The sequence below is a fragment of the Spermophilus citellus genome (genome assembly GCF_964194105.1).
Source record: "Spermophilus citellus genome assembly, contig: SCAFFOLD_131, whole genome shotgun sequence".
Classification (NCBI taxonomy): domain Eukaryota; kingdom Metazoa; phylum Chordata; class Mammalia; order Rodentia; family Sciuridae; genus Spermophilus; species Spermophilus citellus.
Window position 1 is genome coordinate 680,035 of NW_027672905.1, and position 18,974 is coordinate 699,008.

General features: G+C 35.7%; 1 pseudogene across 1 annotated transcript in view; it reads right to left on the reverse strand.

Moving 5' to 3' along the window:
• LOC308640394 (vinculin-like) overlaps positions 1–12,707 on the reverse strand; it is a 50,523-nt pseudogene extending 37,816 nt beyond the window's left edge. The window contains exons 1-5 of the transcript in view: positions 12,673–12,707; positions 7,968–8,118; positions 7,704–7,812; positions 4,993–5,115; positions 2,871–3,031 (exon numbers count right to left, since the gene is read on the reverse strand). The product of the transcript in view is annotated as a vinculin-like (transcript). The remainder of the gene's footprint in view (positions 1–2,870; positions 3,032–4,992; positions 5,116–7,703; positions 7,813–7,967; positions 8,119–12,672) is intronic.
• Positions 12,708–18,974: the final 6,267 nt, after the last annotated feature.

Below are 18,974 nucleotides of genomic sequence, written 5' to 3' on the forward strand. Positions count from 1 at the left end.
TTAAATTTGTAAATCTGCAATTTGAATATAGGTATAAAATGTCAAATAGCCATTGCATTGCCTCTTCAAAACCTGAACTTAATTGGCAAGACACACTTTTTATCAAGAATTCATTCCACTTACTTTCTTCCCCCATTTTTCTAGAGGAACCATCACTTTCCAGAAGAATACTGCACCAATGGGGAAGCATGAAACAAGTATGGTAAGACAAAGTTAATTATATATTAGTAGGGCCAAGAGGAGGTGAAAGACACTGTATGCATTGAACAGAATAGGAACTCAGTGATAACAGACACAAGGTCTGATTAATTCACTGCTTACAGTTGAGTAATGAAAGATGCATAACCCTAATAAACAGAAAAACAGCCCAAATCCTAGTTACCAATGTCAGTTTTAAGGTAATTTTTTTTGCTAAATATTCTTGTAACTAATAAAAATTATTTTTTAGGGAGTGAGCAGAGGTAAGAGTGGATGGGGACAGGGTTGGGAGGAAGAGTTGCCTTGTATCTCTTTTTACAGTATTTTTATTTTTTTGAACCAGTTAAATGTATAACAAAAGTAAACAGGTTTAAAAATTTCTTGTTCATTCTGATGTCATGTATTTGAGCTTCTTTTTGCTTGAACTCACTGATTTTACTTTCTTTCACTCCTGATAAAGTTAGTTTTGCAGCATCCTAGCCAACTTACTTTCTCCTAGATGAACATAAAACTGGGACAGCTTTAAGACCACACATGGTGAGGAATAGGTCTATTCCTTATATATCCTCCCAAGTCCTGAAAAACTCAATGAAAGTTGTTTTATTTTGTTAAAGATGTAGCACTGGATCACAGTACAAAATAAAGCTGAGCACTTATTCATTTACTCACATTTACTAAATGATGAATGACTTTCCTCTCAAAACTAGAGAAACATTAAAATTAAATGCCTGTTCCTCCTTACTACTTTCTCGTCCACTAAAAGCAAAGGAAAGAGATTAGGGGAACATGAATTCAGAAAATTATGGCTGATTCACAGCTTAGACAGTTCACATAGTAAGCCATGGACTGAAGTTAGGAAAATCACTAGGTATACATAGTTTGCTTCTTTTGTCCTTTGGACTTTAACAAATCAAAGGATTATTACGCAGGACAGGTGCCTCAGCTAAGCTATCTATCCTACTCATTTTCATTTTGACTTAAAAGTTCCAATTACACAACTCCAAAAGCAAAATTTCAGAGCCGGTCAAGAAGACTGGTGGGAGATGGCATCAGCTGGAAGTATCCTTTCCTTAGAGCAGGGTCTACATACAGGTAACTCAAAGGTTACCCAGCTACCTGGGGAAAACCGCTTCACATGAAGTCAGTGGGAATGACCAGGCAAAATAAGTCCTAAGGATCCTACTGAAAACAGATTTAAAAAAGCACCTACCAAATACAGAAATCCTGATGGCCCATAGTAATGTGTTTCCTTTTGTTTCTCCCCAAAGAAATAGCTCAATATGAGCAGAGTCAAACAGTATGTGCAGCACAGCCAGAGTCCCATATTAAATCACATTCTAACGCATAGTCAAGCACAGTGTTACACACCGGCATACAGAATAAGGCACAGCACACAGCACAAGAAAACCCCACGGACATGCTTTTTCTGTTTTTAAGCAAAAAAGAAACTAAAGGGCAAGAGAAAGCTTACCTTCTAAACGTGAGAAAAAGAATAAAACAAACAAGAGAACAACAACAAAAAAGATGCATAAAGAAGTCACAACAGGGAAGTAAAAGTCAAGTATGCAAAAGCAAAATTAAATCAATATCAAAAATTTAAAATGATTTTACCATGTAAATTTAAAATATAATCTTAGAACCAGTTGAAGAACTGCACATCAATGAGAAAATACCTGTTAAACAAATCCATAGTTGAAGTAAACTAATGTAATATCCATTGTTAAATTACCTTTCTGGGTAAAAGAGAAAGTGCTGGTGGTTTTTAGGTCCCTGCTTTGACCCTACCTTTTACGTGTCCTGGAGGAAAAACATATATATCTCTACTAAACAACCAACAAAAGTCAAACTATAAAATCCCCTCTTTAGTCAGCTACCAGCCTGCTAGGTGACCCTGGAAACATTTGGGTCTAGATCCTAGAGAAAGCAGTATATTCCCCAAACTGCCTGCATCTTTGCCTGCATCTTGGGCTCCTAAGTATAAACACAAATGTCTCTGCTCTTCCAGATGTGGAAGCTTTGCTCATAGTCACTACATAGGAAAAAGTGGACCAGAGTGGCAGTAACACAAAACCACTGCTGACAGACTCTAAAAGGAATCCACCAATCCCGTTAAGCCCAAGAAGAGATTCTAGACAGGGTGAAAGGGACTTCACAAACTAACTGACAAATGTAAAGACAAATATTTTAAATTAAATTTCCTTAGAGAAAAGGGAATAATGAAGAGACACATGTACAAATGCTAAGATGTTCCTCTGTATATTCCTCTGAATCAAAGGTTGGGTAAAGGAAATTTTTCCATAAAGTTTAAAATTATAGGCATATTCTGTGTCTTTCTTAGTCACCTGGCTACAATCACCCACATACAAGGAAGAGATCCCACCCAGGAGACTAACATTCCTCATCAGCCAACCTGAAAGAAAGGCTACCCACCTCAGCCTTCAACCAATATTCATTCCACATGACTGTTTATTTATTCTACCTTGGAACAAAGAAATTTGCAAAGGTAGCAAGTAACCCATGAAACAAAAGTAAAGAAGAAATTACATTCACAATACCTAAGTACTCTTATGCTATACACAATTACAAGATAAAATCTGCAACAGGTAACAATCAAAATCACCTAGGAAGGGAGAATTCAGGATTTTGCTTATTTCTCCTCCAATAAGACTTACTTTGCTGGCCCAGGCATCTTCATCCCAAGAAGTGAGTTGTAATACACGGATGATCTCATTAATTTCAGCACTCATCTTTTCTACAGTAAAATTGCGATTTTTCAAAGCTTCTTCTATTCCTTGGTTTTTTGAATTTTTAGTTGTTACAAAAATCTTCATAGCTATAAAAATAAACAAAAGATCAGCAATTAAATCTTGTTGTGTGACAATATTCATACAAGATGTTCTACACTTTGAACACATATTTTGAATTTCTAAAGTCTTAGAAATATACAAAAACAAACACTACAAATCTGCCAATAAAGTTCCAATATTACAACTTTCATTGCAAAGAAATCTAAAGGTACAAAACATCACCACTACATGATTAGGGAACTAATTAACATGCATATACTGATGAGTTATAATCATAAAATATCTAATATTCTTAATATCCTTCTAAATAAGCTATTATCCTGCACCCTAAAACTGGTTCCACCCACTGCAAACCTAATGGGACAAGATGAAAACCATCAATAATACTATGGAGTATCCTGCTGCCTCCAATCTCAATAGAAGACCCCAAAGAATCAATTTATCTTCCGGGACTTCTCTCACTATGGAGCAGGGTAAAATAGAAGTAAAATAGAAAAAATTAAGAATGATATTTTCCCAGAAGTAAAATAGAAAAAATTAAGAATGATAATAAGGAGCATTAGAGAAAGAATATCTTCCCATCAAATTATTAAAAATTTCATAAGCAAAGATTAATTAACACTTTATTGAGTTACCCAGATTAGAAAGAAACCATCTTCCAATGCACATAGAACACATGGCCTCAAAACATATTCCTAGAGCTAGGGAGATCATTCAGTGGTAGAGTACTTGGGTCACAGAGGCAAGGCCCTGGATTCAATCCTTCCCCAAGTCCCCTCCTTTTGTGTATGTGTGTGTATGTGTGGTACTGGGGTTTGAACCCAGGACCTTGCTCATACTAAGCACATACTCTACCACTGAGCTACATCCCCAACCCTCCTGGATTCAATCCCTAGCAAAATATGCATGCTCACACAACACAAACCACCACCAGCACCACCCCACAAATACTTTCCACATAGGATCCTATCTACAAATTTTTGTTTTGTAGTGCATGTAAGAGCATTTTGAACTCTTACATTCATATCTCCTTTTTTAGCTTCTATCTAAACCATCAGAGCAGGTAACTAGGGTCACAGTGATATGCCTCATAACATTTTAAAAATGAAGCTGACCTCTTAGAGCTAAACTAAGTAACTAACAATCAGATTAAGATAATTATGTAAACCAAGCATGGCTGGACACAGTGGTACACCCATGTAATCCCAGTCACTCTGGAGCCTGAAGCAGGAGAATCATGAGTTTAAAGCCAGCCTCAGCAACTTAGCAAGGCCCTAAGCAACTCAGTGAGACCCTGTCTCTCAATTTTTTAAAAAAAGGGGGTGGGGAGTGGGTGGGCTGGGGTTGTGCCTCAGTGGTTAAGTGCTCTGGGTTCAATCCCTGATACCAAAAAATAAATAAATAAAAGAAGGACTGGCACATACTAAACACTCAGTAAGTACAAATCCCTTTTGCTAGGTGAGAAAGCAGCCATCATGTTTGCATTTTGGGGCTATGCTCAAAGTGAAAGTGGTCCCAGCTGGTGGCCAAAGAGCTGATCTATTCACAGTACAGAAAACAGTTAAATATCTTTTTAGGAAAATTGTGCTAACACTGAAAAGGGCTCTGAGTTCATTTCTTTATTATACAGTGCTCTATATAGCCATTCTAGTTTCTAATTATTTTTATATAACACAAGTAAAGGTGTGAAAAAATCAATGTCCATGATTACAGGAGATTCCACCTCTCAAGGAAAAGGTCCTGTTAGAGTTTTAGGAGAACAGACTAGGCCACAGAAAGGGCAAGTTCAAACAAAGTACAGGAGAAGGAGAGCATTTGAGATGAATCCTTTTTAGCATCATGCACCATCATGTAACACCCAATCAATCAAATCTCACTTTTACCCAAGCTAAAGGACATCAAAGGAAGCAGGAAAAAAATGAACTTCAGAGTTCAGAACATACTAACATTTATTTTCCTTACAAACTAAAATGCAAGCAGGAAATACCTGAAATGAGAACTGGAAGCAACTCTTTCACAGTGTTCATTGAGTTCACCAACATTACTCGGTGCTCCTGGTGAGTCAACTCCTGCTGTCTCTCATCAATCATCTTGGCCATCTTAGTCATTCCTGGGGCACAAGGAAGAAATTTTGCAGGAAGAGTAGTAAAACAAGCATGGATCTGGCTCTCTAAGCCTAAATCCATTATGAATTACTATCAAAGTCCAAACCACTAATCACTGAACCCTAGCATTTATGCAAGTTTATTCCTTTTAATGAAAGTAATTTATTATATGAAAACTCTAAATACAATATAATTTTCATGTTTGACAAAAATATACTCACAAATATTAGAAACAGAAACAAATTAATACCTATTTGTAAAAAAAATAAATGGATAAGTGGGATAAAAATATTTTACCAGATTACTACACATATAGGTATCACACCATATATCTGGCCACCATGATGTGCTATGTAAGAATCCCATGTGAGCCTAGTGCTGAATACAGTGACTAAAAAAGTTCTAAGAATTTCAGTGGTGTGTTTTGTCTTCATCTTCATATATGTATTTTTTTACTTTCCAATTTGTCCAAAATAAGCATATACTACTTTTTTAATAAGTTTTTAGTTGTAGATGGATACTTTATTTTATTTGTTTGTTTTTATGTGGTGCTAAGGATTGAAACCAGTGCCTCACACATACTAGGCAAGCATTCTACCACTGAGCCACAACCCCAGCATATACCACTTTTATAAGTAGAAACAAATAGAAATATTATAAAAATAATCACAGTTATGATAGTGCTTGAAAGCATCTGGTGTTTTGCAATCAGTCTGCTAGAACTTTTGGTTATTATTCAAAGGTGCTATGTGATTTTCTAAAGCTTTGATTTTCAAATTGCTCCTAGGACTTCAGGGGTGCTTTACTTCTGAGCTGCATCTCTAGTCCTTTTTATTTTTATTTTGAGATAGGGTCTAGTAAGGTGCTGAGGCTGGCCTTGAACTTTCAGTCCTCCTGTCTCAGTCTCCCAAGTGACTGGGATTATGCCAGGCTACTCCGAGGATTTCTTAAATTGTCTCACAGACCATCCAAAAAGAAGCAGGAAGGTGGGGCCACCTCTGTTTCATCCATAATAGTTTCCTTTTGTCTGTTATGCATAAAATTCCACTTGAGGAAACAGAAAAATTTTACAGTATAAGAAAGTTTAGAATACAGCTCTGAAGCAAAAAAAAAAAAAAAAAAAAACCAAAAACAAAAAACATTTCCAGGTGATCTTCTTAAATTTCATTAAAGTGACTATACTGGCCAGCATGGTGGCTCACGCCTGTAATCCCAGTGGCTTGGGAGGCTGAGGCAGGAGGATTGTGATTTCAAAGCCAGCCTCAGCAAAAGCGAGGCACTGAACAACTCAGTGAGACCCTAAATAAAATAAAATACAAAATAGGGCTGGAGAATATTGCCCCTGAGTTCGATCCCTGGAACCCCCACCCCACCCCCCAAAAAATGACTATACTGGAACCTAAAATACTGTAAGTATCAGGGCATGGTGGCACATGCCTATAATCAGGAGGCTGAGGCAGGAGGATCATAAATTCAAAGCCAGCTTGAGCAACTTATCGAGACTCTTGTCTCAAAATAAAAAAATTAAAAGAGTCAGGCTCAGTGGCACATCCCTATAATCCAGGTGACTTTGGAGGTAAAGGCAGGAGAATCACAAATTCAAGACCAGCCTCCACAACATAACAAGATCAGTTTCAAACAACAACAACCAAAAAAAAAAAAAAAAAACTTAGTGTGGTGGCATAGGCCTGTAATCCCAATGACTCAGGAGTCAGGAAGATCGAAAGTTTAAAGCTGGCCCGAAGCAACTCATTGACAACCTTTCTCAAATAAAAAATAAAGATCTGGGGATGTTGCCCAGTGGTAGAACATCTGTGGATTCAATCCCCAGTACATCAATCAATAACATTTAATAATAGGACTACAGAAATAGCTCTGTGGTATAGCATATTCCAGTCCTGGGTTCAATCCCTAGTACAGAAGGAAAAAATACTGTTTGCAAAATCCAACATTTTACATAAAACAGAAGAATTTTATAAGGTGATAAATATCAAGTTTATCATTTCTTCTTCAATGATTCTCAAGGTCATGTTACCTGTCTGTAACATCAAAAGCTGGTATCTATTTGTGTATTTTGAATATTAAATACTCAGATGCTTAAACAATTATTTCAAAATGAGATTTAACCACACAGCTCTTCTCTCCTAGATCTGATTATATTAGGCAGCCTTGGGCTAGGGCAGTAATCCACAATAGTAGGCAGGCTAATTAGCAAGTTAAGAGATCAGAAAAAGCTAAAAGCCAGCTGGCAGACAGTGAAGGAATGCTGTGTAATGTGAAATGAAGAGGTCAGGATTCATGGTGACCCTCAGCATTACAGTAATAGAAAAGTATTTTCTACGTTCTCCAGCAACATTTGCAATGTTGGTTTAATTTATTCCACAGGGCCAGAATTTGTAGAAAGCAGATTCAGATTTGATAGACAAAGACATCTCCTCAGCAGAAGCTCCATCAACAGAACAGACACACCTGAAAGCCCAGTGCATGATCACCTATCTTCTGCAAAAAGACAAGTATCCTTTCCTCATGATCCAACATGGACAACCCACAAACACACACAAAAAAATTATTATAAAAACTCAATATGACTAACCTGGCCCAAGATTCTTTGTATAAGTGACCAAATTTTCCATAGTCTCCACTACCTCTGCCACTGTAAGATATTCCAAAATTCCTTTGCAAACTCGGATAATTTTACGAACCTGAAAACATATTTCAGTATTCAGTCAAGTGAGAGAATTATACATAGAAAACATGGTAATGCGAATGTGTAGCCACCAATTATCAGTGTTCCATTATTATCTGTAAAACTAATTTATTTTTCTGGGAGAATCAGCATGGGCCTCAGATTGCCTACCTCAGCCTCATTGAAGGTAAGGAGTAGATCTGATGTGCCAGAGAGGATGCCCCTTGACCCATCAATTAGATAATCTCGAGCAGGCACTGAGTAAGGGTCAGACTGAAGCATCTGGGCTGCTTGGACAAGCTTGGTGCAAGCATTCTCAACCCTGGGAGAAAGAACATGGGTTAACTAGCAGAACCAAGCAGAAGACTATCATGAAGAATTTAAATATATGTAAATTCACATTTTTTTTCTACATGAAAAATATCCAAGACCAACTGATAATCTGATTAGGTTTCTAGATTATTTGCAGTTAATGGGAGAACACTCGTTCATTCATTCTTTCATTCAGTGCACCAAATCTTTGTTCTTTGTTTTTTCTTGGCAACAAAAAAATGTTGAGAACACATGTAGGACCTTTTACATTATGTTGTTATCTCTCTGTAACTCCTTGTTTCTTTACTCCTTCCTCTCCATTCTATACATACTGCCATCAAAAGGCACTGAATAAAGAACTGAAATCCTTGATAGTATTTTCAGATTTAACAGAATACAAATTTTTCACTCATGACCTAAACAGACTTGTTTGACAAATCCATTGGCCCACTTACAAACAGCCTATAAAACTATGTTGTTAAAAAGATCAGTAAACCAGTTATTAATAGCAATATAGTTTAATACAGACCACAAGATCAGCCAAGGGTTTGAATGGTGGGTTAGGGTGGGGTAAATTAATTTAAAAGAAGAATCCAAAATGCAAAAAAAAAAAAGTATTTCTCCTGGATCCTCCTGCACTACTGAAATGTACTCATTCATTCAATTAACCGTCCATACAGAGAGCCTAACAGATCCTCTAATCTCATATTCAGTGTACTCACAGTTATCACTGAGTAACTTATAAAGATAAGGAATAAATTCCTTAAAGTTAAAATGCTTAGGGGCTGGGGATGTGGCTCAAGCGGTAGCGCGCTCGCCTGGCATGTGTGCGGCCCGGGTTTGATTCTCAGCACCACATACAAACAAAGATGTTGTGTCCGCCAATAACTAAAAAATAAATATTAAAATTCTCTGTCTCTCTTTCTCTCTCTACCTCTCTCACTCTCTCTTTAAAAAAAAAGTTAAAATGCTTAGCCAAAATTACACATTCTCATTTGAAAACACAATAAATGTCACATGCAAAAAAAAAAAAAATACTACCACACAAGGTTATTTTGAGGATCAAATGAAATAACACAAAACTTTACAAGTATAAAGTAGGGTTGCCTTATTAATAAAAAGAATTAAACCAGCATAAGAATTTCAACTACATAAAAAGCACTGGGCTACAGAAATGGCAGGTATGTATATAAAGATGTAAAAAGCATTATTCTAACTCTCAAAAAGCATACCTTCCTAAGCTAAAACACAAATATTGGTGCCATAAGATAGTAACTAACAAATATCAGTGAAGAACAAGATTTATTTGATATGGCTTTTGGTCAGTCTCAAGGGCCTGAGTAGTTTGTTATTATTATTTTTTCTTTTAGTTGTAGATGGGCAAAATACCTTTATTTTATTTATTTATTTATGTAGTGCTGAGGATCAAACACAGTGTCTCACATATGCAAGACAAGTGCTCTACCACTGAGCTACACCCTCAGCTCATATTATTTTTAATTTTTAAATTAAAATTTTGGTTTAATTTTAAATTGTGTAATATGTATATTCAGATATATTACACAAACATATACACATTTAAAACTAATAGGGCATAGGGTGAAAAATCTTCCCTCCTTTATCTATCTTCTAAGCACTCAAAGTCAATTCCACTTGAAATCAATGTTGAGTTTCCTTCAATGCTGCATTTCCTCTGTATGTCTTCATAAGACATTTTTGGTATATGAAAGCATTTTCCCTTTTTACACAAATAGGATCACACTAAGCACACTCTGCTTTCTGTTTTTTTTTTTTTTAACTTGGAAATGTTCTATTAAAAATACATAAAGAGTTGCTTCATTCTTTTATACAGCTACATAATAGTTCATAATTTATTAGCCTGCCTCAATGAATCATCTTGGATACTCATCATTTTACCCAGAATTATCTGTAGGATAATTCTAGAAATGGAATTGCTAAATCAAAGGTTCTGTCTCACCAATTAAGTATATAATCAAACTTTTAGATCTTCACTAGTGATACACAAAGATTGGATCCCAATATAGTTTGTGTGTTTGTTTCAATTAAAGGGAAAGTCACATAACATAAAACCATTCAAATAATCATCTTAATGGTACAACTCAATAGCATTTAGTACTCACAATGTTGTTCAATTACCACCTCTCTCTGGCACCAAAATGCTTTATCATCTCAGTAAATACCAAGCACTCATTAAGTAATCATTCCTCATTTCCCCCTTCCCCCATCCCTTGATAATCACTAATCTGCTTTCCATCTCTGTAGATTTGCTTATATATTTATAAAAAAATTCATATACCATGTAACATTTATTGTCTATTTTCTCTTATATAGCCTAATGTTTTCAAGATTCATCCAAGTTGTAGCTTTTATAAGTATCTCATTTCTTTTTTTTTATTGGTTCTTTTTAGTTATACATACATTAGGATTGTTTTTTGAGAGAGAGAGAGAGAGAGAGAGAGAGAAAGAGAGAGAGAGAGAGAGAATTTTTTAACATTTATTTTTTAGTTTTCGGTGGACACAACATCTTTATTTTATTTTTATGTGGTGCTGAGGATTGAACCCAGTGCCCCGCACATGCCAGGCGAGCGTGTTACCGCTTGAGCCACATCCCCAGCCCAATACATTAGGATTTTGACATAATTATAAAGCATAGAATACAATTTACTCTAATTCAGTCTCCAATATTTGCCTTTTCTCTTCCCTCCTTTCCCTCTATTTCCCTTCCCTGTACTCTCCTGATCTTTCTGCTATATACTCTTTTCTATTTTGCATATATATGTCACAATTAGCTTTATCCATTCATGCACTGATGGACATCTGGTTTATTTCTACCTCTTGGCAATCATAAATAATGCTGTAAAACTTTCTGTATGGATATGTTTTCATTTTTCTTGGTTATTACATCTATTAAGGGAATTCTAGGTAATATATTAATTCCATGTTCAAATTTTTTGAGAAATTGTAAAACTGTTTACCAACTCTGCACCATTTTACATTCTCACCAGTAACAAAGGAGTTCCTAATCCTGTACATCCTCACTGACACTTGTTATTTTTCATTTTGTTTTTATTAAAGCCAGCCAAGGGCTGGGGTTGTGGCTCAGTGGTAGAGTGCTTGCCTAACACATGTGAGGCACTGGGTTCAATCCTCACTACCACATGAAAATTTAAAAAAAAAATGCCAGCCAAACGGTATCTCATGGTTTCTATTTGCATTTCTTTAATGACAAATGATGGTGGACATCTTTTGATATGCTTGCCCATTTTGACATCTTTTCGAAGAAATGTCTATTCAAGTCCTTTGGCTATTTTTTCAATTTGGTTGTCTTAATATATGTTAGATATTAAACCCTCATCAGATATACAATTTGCAAATACCTTTTCCTATTTTGTTGGTTGTCTTTTTATTCAACATAGTTTTAACTTTCATTCCTCTTATTATGAATCAAGCTGAAGAGATTTTCATATTTTTAAAATTATAAAAGCTTTGTGAATAGCACATGCCTGTGATACCAGATATCCAGGAGGCTGAGGTGCAACTCAGACACTGTTATCAGAGTCCTAGAACAGAGGCCCAACTCTGGGAGTGTCAATTATCAAGTACAACAACTCATCCCAAAAACCAAACAGAAAAAAGTAATGGTGAAAAGCAGGAAAGGAACTTTAATCAGTATAACTATACTAGAAAGACAACAGAGAACCGTGTTTCCAACTCTGACTTCAGCGGTACTGACATGAGCTCCCAGATTAGGGAGACAAGGGGGAGCCAGAAATATGCACAGTCAAGCAGTCTTGGTATCATTTTCTCAGGATTAGTCAGGCAGGACCTTACTGGAATCCATAAGAAAGTTGCTATTTGGGGCTGGGGATGTGGCTCAAGTGGTAGCGCACTTGCCTGGCATTCGTGCGGCCCGGGTTCAATCCTCAGCACCACATACAAACAAAGATGTTGTGTCCGCTGAAAACTAGAAAAATAAATAAATATTTTAAAAAAAAGAAAAGAAAGTTGCTATGCCCAGTGGGTAGTTTTGACTTATCATAAGAAATTTATGGATTAGATCCGTTTTTTTTCTGGAATACAAGGTAACTGACTCAGAAAGCAAAGGAGACAGATTTCAAAATGCAAACAGATACCAAGTTTTTTACATTTTCAGGCCAAATGAAGAGTCAGTGGTTCTAGAAAAAGCAACCTTTAAGTCCTTGTTATAACATTAACAATCCAAAGTTAGTGTTGACTCCATAGTCTAAGGGCTCAGGCCCAAGACAACATTCACTTCAGACACTAATCACAAGTATTGGGTGCCTAAGGTACCTATACTTCTGTCTGACTTGACTACTTTTATGAACAAGCCCTGTTGTTAACATAATCCAAATATGTTTATGTCTTTTCACAATGAAGCTTCTGTCCTAGGACCCAGGTATACCAGGTATTCAAAAAGATGTGAAAATAACACCTGTAATGAAAAATAAAACAATCATTCAAAACCAACTCAGAAATTCAAAGATGACAGAATCACTAGACAAGAATATTTAAAAGTTATTACAGCTGTAGTCTATATTTACGATTGAGGCCGGGCATGGTGGCGGACGCCTGTAATCCCAGCAGCTCAGGAGGCTGAGACAGGAGGATCTTGAGTTCAAAGCCACTCTCAGCAAAGTTGAGGCACTAAGCAACTCAGTGAGACCTTGTCTCTAAATAAAATACAAAAGAAGGCTAGGGATGTGGCTCAGTGGTTAGTGCCCCTGAGTTCAATCCCTGGTACAAAAAAAAAAAAAAAAGATTGAGTACCTTAGATAGATAAATTAAATGCATAAAAAGACCCAAACAGAACAAGTAGATGTAAAAATAAACTGAGATACAAAAATACAATGTGAATTAGTAGCAGATTAGATAACACACACACACACACACACAAAATTACTGAAGTTGAAGTCATAACAATAGAAACTATCCAAGATCAAATGGGGTCAAAACATAATTTTTTAAATTAAACCATCAGTAAGCTATGGAACAACTCCAAAGAACCTCATATCTGTACAAATGAAGCCTCAAAGGAAAGAAGGCGGCAGGGGTAAAGGGAATTACTTGAAGAAATAAAGGCTAAAATATTTCCAAATTTGAAGAAAACTATAAAGTCCTACGTCCAAAAGGCTCAATAAATCCCAAATATAACAATATCAAGAACTAACTACACTAAGGCAAATCATAATGAAGTTCATTAAAACCCATAATAAGAGAAACTCTTAAAGAAACAAAGAACAGCAGACTTCTCACTGGCAAGAGTGCAAGCCAGGAGACAATGAAGCAATATCTTTAAACTTCTAAAAAATGTGGAGAGGCAGGAAAGGGTGGAGGTATAACTCATAAAGTGCTTGCCTACCATTGTGCTAGGTTCCTGGGTTCAATTCTCAGCACTGACCGTCCCCCACCCCACCCCAAAAAAAATACCCTAATATATATCAACCTAAAGATCTATATCCAGTGAAAATATACTTCAAAATTGAAAATATACTTGACATTTTCAGATACATAAATGCTGAAAGAATTCTTCACCAGCAGAACTATATAAGAGACTTTAAACGAAGTCCCTCAGGAAAAAAGAAATAATGCCAGGTGAAAATCTAGAATTACACAAAAGGATGAAAGCTCTGTAAATATATAGGTAAAATATAAAAGACTATTTTTTTCTATTTAAATATCTTTAAAATACAATTAATAGTCATACATGGTGGCACATGCCTGACTCAGGAGCTGGAGGTAGGAGGATCATAAGTTTGAGGCTAGCCTGGGCAACTTAGCAAAACTCTGTTTCAAAAAAAAAAAAAAATTAAAAGGCTGGGGAAATAGTCCAGTGGTAAAGTGCCCCTGGGTTCAATCCCAAGTACTGCTGAATAAATAAAATATAACTGACAGATTAGGAAAAAAATATTTTAAAAAGTAACCTGACTTGGCTGACACTGGACAATCAAAGACTGGCTTTCCCAATAATTATGGCAGACATATTCCAAATATTAAATAAGTTAAATTTATATGAAAATATATTTTAGATATGTATATAATATACAATATGGCAGAAAACACACATTTAGCAACTTGTTAAACTTAATCTAAAATGTTTCAATGAAAAAAATGTTCAAGAGGAATTTTTTATTAGTCCTGTAGGGATAGACATTCACTCAGTTGAAGACCACTAGCTGTGAAGACCATTGATACCATGGCTTCAGGCTTTCTACAGTCATTTCCTCCATCTAAAGAACCTGTCCTCCACCCCTCTTTTGTTTGATTTTTTTTCCCTTCCTGTTCTTAGACTCCATTTTTAAATGCCTCTTCCTTTAGGAAGTTATAACTCGTCTCCCCAATCTATGGATACCTATGTGTTCCTAAAGAATTTATCACAGTTTCTCAGTTTAGCTGTCTCTCTCACAAGACTGAAAGTTCAACAAAGCCAATGATCCTGTCTTTTTAATTAATATATTCATAGAGTTCACAGCCTAACACATAATTAATGCTCAAGTCTATTTCAATATGAAATAATTTATTCCATAGAAATTTTTAACTATAGAGTCCCAAACTTGATTTTATTTCTAAGAAACTTAAACATAGATGAAATTATAGCAAATAAACATAAGCATCACAGAATGCAACTCCTGTGCTACATCTATTCACAAGGATCCAGTTACTATATAAGCTTTTTAAATTAAAAAAAAAAGAAGTTTAAAACATTAGGAATAATCATTAGAGAAAAAGGAAACTGGAAAAAGAGGAGTGAAATGAAAAAGGTTTACAGGAATCAAATTGATTCTACACTAATGGTTCCCTTGTGGGGTAAAATGATAAGGCCAGAACAGACACTGCACCATTTTTCGTACAATAAGACATCTGATCTGTACATTAAAATTTAATGGCATTCATAAAAGCCAAAAAAATCCCACTATGACTAACCAGCAATCAGAAACAGGAAGGAGTCTGTCTTGTCTGTGGAAAATGTGATTTTATTTAAACATTCAAGCTGCTGGCTTCTTAAAGTGATCTTTAAAATAGAAATCTAAATTTTTAGAGAATAACTAGGGATGTGGTCAAATTACTAAATAATTTGTATCTTGACTATATGCTAATAATATTGATTTAGAGACTTAAAATCAATCGCCTGGGGCCAGAGATGTAGCTCAGTGGTAGAGAACTTGCCTAGAATGTTTCAAACCTTGGGTTTAATCCCCAGCAACCACACACACACACACAAAATCAAACAACTAGATTAAGGCTTCTCTCTGCCTTTCCATTTTCAACCTAAAAGTACCAGAAAATTCTTATGCTTTATACAAAATGACAGCCTCATAGAATCCCTAAGCATACTCACTCATGACTTGCTTCCCAGAATTAGTCCCTGACATTGTGTGAACCAATTTGAGAAGCTTCCAAATTTCACAGTTCCATGTGATTTATTATTTGTTTGTTTGTTTGTTTATTATTGGTTGTAGATGGGCACAATACCTTTATTTTATTTATTTATTTAAATATGGTACTGAGGATCAAACCCAGTGCCTCACACATGCCAGGCAAGCACTCTATACCACTGAGCCACAACCGCAGCCCGATGTGATTTTAATTATCACCAATTAAGAAGTTCAAACTTGAGGGTTGGGGATGTGGCTCAAGCGGTAGCACGCTCGCCTGGCATGCATGCGGCCAGGGTTTGATCCTCAGCACCACATACAAACAAAGATGTTGTGTCTGCCGAAAACTGAAAAATAAAAATTAAAAAAAAAGAAGCTCAAACTTGAGCTCAGTTTTTGTTTTTGTTTTATGCAGTGCTGGAAATTAAACCATGTATCTAGTCAAGTGCTCTACCACTGAACTATATACCACAGCCCTAAATTTTTTATTAAAAAATAAAAAACAGATTCAGAGATTATAAAAAGATTTCCACAAGTCTCTCCCCCAAGGAAAACAAATGATAACCTAAACTCCCCCTTACTCACTGTGTGTTTGAACATATTTATGTATATATACAGGTACATACATATATATGTATATTCTCTCTCTCTTTGAAAATTTTCCCTTAGGACAAGTTGGATGTTGGGAAGCTACCGATACTTTTATATTGTTTCTGAGTATGCAAATCAGCATATTCATTTCTTAGTGTCATATGGAATAATTTCATCCTATACATACAGTGTCTGGTTGTAAACCATTCATCCCCACAGTGACCATATCCAAAGGCAGAAACCTCAAACATAGAGCAAGCAAGATTAGACAGTGTCCTTACCCCCACTAGAATAAAATAACCCACTAGTCTTTTTAAAAGACTTTTTCTTTCAGACTATGCTCAGAAAAAGTGAAATACTAATCTTAAATTCCTTTTATTGAATTCTTTCATATATATTCTATTGATTCATCTAATTTATTGAGGACCTACATACTATGATTCCTAGAAATAAGATTTAAAAAAAAACCCTACTTTAAGGGGCAACCACCTTGGTAGGATGAGGTAGATATACAAACAAGTACCTATTAGTATTTATAAGTATGTCCAGCAAAAATTGAGAGGGCATAAAAGCAGGAGTGGTCATTTTTATTTGAGCTGTTACTAAAGTAATGGAGAAAGTAAAGACACTGCTCTTGTTTCACAAACTTGCCACTCTTTATAAAAATGATAGTTATCACCATATCTCTTTGAGTTCTTTTTCTAGTAGGTATATCTCCTCTAACACCCTCCCCCCCACATACACACACACTGTCTTTTTTGTGAAAAAAATAACATACAATGAGCCTAGTTTAACTGACTACAGAGGACAGTCTACCATCATAAAGAGCAGGTAGCACACTCACCGGGAAGCCACACAATCTCAATTTGATTCTGTAAAAATCAATCATCATATCTCAGCTCACTGGTTTAGCCATGGAAATGAGAGAGAAAGCATTAGAGAAAATAACATAAAGGAGATAGTATAATAGGTCTATTTAGACATATACTGGTCCATAATTTAAAACTAAAAGGCTCTCTAAAGCATTCAACAAGTTAAGCTTTCCACCTACTCCTCCAGAAAAACAAAACATGTCAGGGAAGGATAGATGCAACTCATCCTATATAAAATTCACTGTTTTAATAAAAACACAAACTGACCTTAGACAGTACAGATACTTAGGTTATAAATATTGTCACAAAAAATGTATTGTTCACTAAAGACTGAAGTGCTATGGAGCAGACGCTGAAAATGTAATTTCATGGACATCAAAGTACTCAAAGACCACAAACGTTTGACATACAAAGCACTAACAGCACCAAAGAGAGGAGAAGGAAACAAGTAGAAGGAAGTTGGAAATGCAATCAGCTGATAAGGTCTTCTCCACTGTGGCTACCACACCCAGCACCTCCCTTGCTGCCATTTCCAACCAGTCAGGCCCTTGCATAATTATTCAGCCAGCAAAACTGACTAACTATTATTCTTGCTCTCTTGTGAACCCTTTTGAAACTTTCCTTCTCTTTCCATCTAGTCAGAGATTACAAAAGGCCCTGATCATTTCCAAGTTTGAGTAACCCATCATATTTAAGAGTGAAGAAATGCTGAGAGAGTCATAAAAGTGGTGGAATATTTAATTCTTATATTTAACAATTTTTATTGCATGATAAATAATCTTATTATGCATGATAACATTTTAAGATTCCTTTTTTTCCTCTGTGATTACATACATGGCCTCAATTGAAGATAATATTAAAGTCCTTCATAGTATAAGGATTGAGTGAGAACTGAGGCTTGGGAGAAGCAGGGCAGGCACTCACACTCCCTCTGCTTTCCTACCTATCAGATAAGAAAAAATAACTGTTAAGGCTGAAGGAATTCTCCCTTCACTAGGTATTTAAGATTTACATTGTTAATCTGAGGAGTGAGCTCCAGTGAAATTTCAGGCATCATAAATTGGTTTGGCCATTCTAGTATCCCTTAAATAGAAAGTTCTGCCTTTATAATCAATTCACTCACTCCTCAAACCTTTTTGTGTATATGCACATGATTTTAAAAAATAAAACTGAAGATTTCAAAAGACTCCAAGAAATGCATAAAAATAAAAGTTTTATGTTACATACTGGCCATTTGGCACAAATTTAACTATAAAACAGCAGATATAGACTTGTTCTGTGACATCACAGTAATAGCTAATATGCTTTGCTCATGGCATTGATATTTTGAGAAAGGTCAAGGATCCTCAGCCATTAGTCATCTAGAAACCTGAGTGAAGGCCACAGGCATAGTTTTTAGGAGGCAGTCGGGAACACAGAGTACAATGACATATTTTAATCTAGTTCAAGTAGCAAGTGCACAGAACCAACTCACCCACTGCATGATAATACCAAAACAAGCTGTTCCAACCTTGTGCTACTAGACTTAAAGATCCCACAGACCTCATCCACAAAGTATTCCTTTCCCTGTCCCTACTCTCTTAAATTACAACACAGTGCAAAGTGGCCTTCTCATTCTTATCAAACAGTCGTATTACAGACACTGCATGTATATACTTAAAATGAAAATTAGAAACACAATAATATGCCTTAAATATATTCATTTGTCAACTGTACCTCAGTAAAGCTGAGAGGAAAATAAATTTTTTAAAAACCACAATGACCCACTGAAAATAATCAAAACTCTTAAAGGGCAACACCAAACCCTACTTTGCTAGAGCATATATATTGAGATAACAAAACTAAAACACAAATACACACACACACACACACACACACACACAGGCTCACTAACTTATTTCAGATGAGATTAAGAGGGCTTGAAGTCAGTTTTGACTTCATCTTCAAACATAACAGGATTCTGCCCAAGTCAAGAGATAAGGATCATT